Below are 5,000 nucleotides of genomic sequence, written 5' to 3'. Positions count from 1 at the left end.
ACCTTAACCACTCGACCACAACAACATGGGTGAACCACCTTTGTTAAAGTAACCATACATATTACTTGTCTTGTTATAAAAAATGACTTATTTATCACAGGATTCTAACCTGCACTGGCAGAGCCTGATGTATTTCTACTAGTTTGCCTTACCTTTGGTAAGGTGTATTCATTTCTTGTCTTCAAATGAGAGGAGTGACATCGTTGGCAGGATGTGAACCTGCGTGGAAGGAGCCCAATGGATTCCTAGTCCATCGCCTTATCCACATGGCCACATCAACCCAGCAGAGCTGCCTTTAGTAAGTTATCCATGTATATTCATTACTTGTCTTGATATGAAAAGAGTTCCTTACTTTTCAGGTACATAACCTGCCCGGGCAGACACCAATGGGTTTCTAGTCAATTGCCTTAACCACTCAGCCACCACAACAGTAGGGATCTGTTTTTATAAAGGTATCCATGTATATGCATTGCTTGCCTTCATTTGAGGAGAGTGATGTTTTCGGACACTATTTGAACCTGGCTGTGGAGACCCCGATGGATTTCTAGCCCATGGCCTTACCCAGTCGGTGGCGAAAACCTGTGAGAACTGCGTTTGGTAAGATATCCATATTTTTTCATTACCTGTCTTCACATGAAAAGAACAACATTGTCTGCAGGATTTGAACCTGCGCGGGGAGACCCCAATGGATTTCTAGTCCATCGCCTTAACCACTCGGCCACGACAACATGGGGGAAACACTGTCATTAAGGCATCCGTGTATATTTATTACTTGTCTTGATATGAAATGAGTGACATCCTATGCAGGACTCCAGTCTGGCAGACCCAAATGGATTTCTACTACTTTGCCTTACCTCTGGTTAGGTTTATTCATTGCTTGTCTTCAATTGAATAGAGTGACCTTGTCAGTAGGATTCCAACCTGCGCAGGGACACCCCAACGGATTTCTAACCCATCACCTTAACCACTCGACCACAACAACATGGGTGTACCACCTTTGTTAAAGTAACCATACATATTACTTGTCTTGTTATAAAAAATGACTTATTTATCACAGGATTCTAACCTGCACTGGCAGAGCCTAATGTATTTCTACTAGTTTGCCTTACCTTTGGTGAGGTGTATTCATGTCTTGTCTTCAAATGAGAGGAGTGACATCGTTGGCAGGATGTGAACCTGCGTGGAAGGAGCCCAATGGATTCCTAGTCCATCGCCTTTGTTAAAGTAATCATACATATTACTTGTTTTGTTATAAAAAATGACTTATTAATCACAGGATTCTAACCTGCACTGGCAGAGCCTGATGTATTTCTACTAGTTTGCCTTACCTTTGGTAAGGTGTATTCATGTCTTGTCTTCAAATGAGAGGAGTGACATCGTTGGCAGAATGTGAACCTGCGTGGAAGGAGCCCAATGGATTCCTAGTCCATCGCCTTTGTTAAAGTAACCATACATATTACTTGTCTTGTTAAAAAAAATGACTTATTTATCACAGGATTCTAACCTGCACTGGCAGAGCCTGATGTATTTTTACTAGTTTGCCTTACCTTTGGTAAGGTGTATTCATGTCTTGTCTTCAAATGAGAGGAGTGACATCGTTGGCAGGATGTGAACCTGCCTGGAAGGAGCCCAATGGATTCCTAGTCCATCGCCTTAACCACATGGTCACATCAACCCAGCAGAGCTGCCTGTAGTAAGTTATCCATGTATATTAATTACTTGTCTTGATATGAAAAGAGTTCCTTACTTTTCAGGTATATAACCTGCCCGGGCAGGCACCAATGGGTTTCTAGTCAATTGCCTTAACCACTCAGCCACCACAAAAGTAGGGATCTGTTTTTATAAAGGTATCCATGTATATGCATTGCTCTCCTTCATTTGAGGAGAGTGATGTTTTCGGACACTATTTGAACCTGGCTGTGGAGACCCCGATGGATTTCTAGCCCATGGCCTTACCCAGTTGGTGGCGACAACCTGTGAGAACTGCGTTTGGTAAGATATCCATATTTTTTCATTACTTGTCTTCACATGAAAAGAACAACGTTGTCGGCAGGATTTGAACCTGCGCGGGGAGACCCCAATGGTTTTCTAGTCCATCGCCTTAACCACTCGGCCACGACAACATGGGTGAAACACCTTCATTAAGGCATCCGTGTATATTCATTACTTGTCTTGATATGAAAAATGACTTACTTAACTCAGGATTCTAAACTGCGCTGGCACATCCCAATGTATGTGTCGTACTTTACCTTCCTTTATGTGAGGTGTATTCATTGCTTGTCTTAAAATGAGAAGAGTGACGTTGTTGGCAGGACGTAAACCTGCGCGGAGAGACCCCAATGGATTTCTAGTCTATCGCCTTAAACAGCAGACCAAAACAACCTGTGAGAGCTGCCTTTAGTAAGGTATCCATGTATGTTCATTACTTGTCTTGATATGAAAAGAGTTCCTTACTTTTCAGGTATATAACCTGCCCGGGCAGGCACCAATGGGTTTCTAGTCAATTGCCTTAACCACTCAGCCACCACAACAGTAGGGATCTGTTTTTATAAAGGTATCCATGTATATGCATTGCTTGCCTTCATTTGAGGAGAGTGATGTTTTCGGACACTATTTGAACCTGGCTGTGGAGACCCCGATGGATTTCTAGCCCATGGCCTTACCCAGTTGGTGGCGACAACCTGTGAGAACTGCGTTTGGTAAGATATCCATATTTTTTCATTACTTGTCTTCACATGAAAAGAACAACGTTGTCAGCAGGATTTGAACCTGCGCGGGGAGACCCCAATGGATTTCTAGTCCATCGCCTTAACCACTCGGCCACGACAACATGGGTGAAAGACCTTCATTAAGGCATCCGTGTATATTCATTACTTGTCTTGATATGAAAAATGACTTACTTAACTCAGGATTCTAAACTGCGCTGGCACATCCCAATGTATGTGTCGTACTTTACCTTCCTTTATGTGAGGTGTATTCATTGCTTGTCTTAAAATGAGAAGAGTGACGTTGTTGGCAGGACGTAATCCTGCGCGGAGAGACCCCAATGGATTTCTAGTCTATCGCCTTAAACAGCAGACCAAAACAACCTGTGAGAGCTGCCTTTAGTAAGGTATCTATGTATGTTCATTACTTGTCTTGATATGAAAAGAGTGCCTTACTGCGCAGGATTAAAACATTTTAGCTGGATGACCCCAATGGATTTCTAGACCATCGGATTAACCACTCTGCCAAGGCAACCTGGGAGACCTTGTTTTGGGAAGGTATCCATGTCAATTCATTACTTGTCTTGATATGAAAAGAGCAACATTGTCAGCAGGATTCGAACCTGCGCTGGCAGACCCCATTGTATTTCCAGTACTTTGCCTTACCTTAGGTAAGGTATAATAATTGTTTGTCTTCAAATGGGAAGAGTGATGTTGTCAGTACTATTTGAACCTGGGGGGAGGGAACCCCAATGGATTTCTAGTCCATTGCCTTAACCACTCGACCACAACATTGGTGAACCACCTTTGTTAAAGTATCCATACATATTCATTACTTGTCTTGACATGAAAATTGACTTACTTATTACACGATTCTAACCTGCGCTGGCAGAGCCCAATGCATTTCTAGTAATTTGCCTTACCTTTGGTAAGGTGTATTCATTGCTTCTCTTCAAATTAGAAGAGTGACATCGTTGTCAGGATGTGAACCTGCGCGGAAGGAGCCCAATGGATTCCTAGTCCATTGCCTTATCCACATGGCCACATCAACCCAGCAGAGCTGCCATTAGTAAGTTATCCATGTATATTCATTACTTGTCTTGATATGAAAAGAGTTCCTTACTTTTCAGGTACATAACCTGCCCGGGCAGACTCCAATGGGTTTCTAGTCAATTGCCTTAACCACTCAGCCACCACAACAGTAGGGATCTGTTTTTATAAAGGTATCCATGTATATGCATTGCTTGCCTTCATTTGAGGAGAGTGATGTTTTCGGACACTATTTGAACCTGGCTGTGGAGACCCCGATGGATTTCTAGCCCATGGCCTTACCCAGTCGGTGGCGAAAACCTGTGAGAACTGAGTTTGGTAAGATATCCATTTTTTTCATTACTTGTCTTCACATGAAAAGAACAACGTTGTCGGCAGGATTTGAACCTGCGCGGGGAGACCCCAATGGATTTCTAGTCCATCGCCTTAACCACTCGGCCACGACAACATGGGGGAAACACTGTCATTAAGGCATCCGTGTATATTTATTACTTGTCTTGATATGAAATGAGTGACATCCTATGCAGGACTCCAGTCTGGCAGACCCAAATGGATTTCTACTACTTTGCCTTACCTCTGGTTAGGTTTATTCATTGCTTGTCTTCAATTGAATAGAGTGACCTTGTCAGTAGGATTCCAACCTGCGCAGGGACACCCCAACGGATTTCTAACCCATCACCTTAACCACTCGACCACAACAACATGGGTGTACCACCTTTGTTAAAGTAACCATACATATTACTTGTCTTGTTATAAAAAATGACTTATTTATCACAGGATTCTAACCTGCACTGGCAGAGCCTAATGTATTTCTACTAGTTTGCCTTACCTTTGGTGAGGTGTATTCATGTCTTGTCTTCAAATGAGAGGAGTGACATCGTTGGCAGGATGTGAACCTGCGTGGAAGGAGCCCAATGGATTCCTAGTCCATCGCCTTTGTTAAAGTAATCATACATATTACTTGTTTTGTTATAAAAAATGACTTATTAATCACAGGATTCTAACCTGCACTGGCAGAGCCTGATGTATTTCTACTAGTTTGCCTTACCTTTGGTAAGGTGTATTCATGTCTTGTCTTCAAATGAGAGGAGTGACATCGTTGGCAGAATGTGAACCTGCGTGGAAGGAGCCCAATGGATTCCTAGTCCATCGCCTTTGTTAAAGTAACCATACATATTACTTGTCTTGTTAAAAAAAATGACTTATTTATCACAGGATTCTAACCTGCACTGGCAGAGCCTGATG

At 42.7% G+C, this 5,000-nt stretch overlaps 4 non-coding genes across 4 annotated transcripts; all 4 read right to left on the bottom strand.

Moving 5' to 3' along the window:
- Nucleotides 1-646: 646 nt before the first annotated feature.
- trnas-aga (transfer RNA serine (anticodon AGA)) lies at nucleotides 647-728 on the bottom strand. The gene has a single exon. It is a non-coding gene; the product is annotated as a tRNA-Ser (tRNA).
- Nucleotides 729-2,041: 1,313 nt separating this feature from the next.
- Nucleotides 2,042-2,123, bottom strand: trnas-aga (transfer RNA serine (anticodon AGA)). The gene has a single exon. It is a non-coding gene; the product is annotated as a tRNA-Ser (tRNA).
- Nucleotides 2,124-2,748: 625 nt separating this feature from the next.
- Nucleotides 2,749-2,830, bottom strand: trnas-aga (transfer RNA serine (anticodon AGA)). Its single transcript has one exon. It is a non-coding gene; the product is annotated as a tRNA-Ser (tRNA).
- A 1,291-nt stretch (nucleotides 2,831-4,121) lies between these two features.
- trnas-aga (transfer RNA serine (anticodon AGA)) lies at nucleotides 4,122-4,203 on the bottom strand. The gene has a single exon. It is a non-coding gene; the product is annotated as a tRNA-Ser (tRNA).
- Between the last annotated feature and the right edge of the window lie 797 nt (nucleotides 4,204-5,000).

This window comes from Antennarius striatus, chromosome 4 (genome assembly GCF_040054535.1).
Source record: "Antennarius striatus isolate MH-2024 chromosome 4, ASM4005453v1, whole genome shotgun sequence".
NCBI lineage: Eukaryota > Metazoa > Chordata > Actinopteri > Lophiiformes > Antennariidae > Antennarius > Antennarius striatus.
The sequence above is the reverse complement of the archived record's forward strand: the minus strand, read 5'-3'. Positions and strand labels throughout refer to the sequence as shown.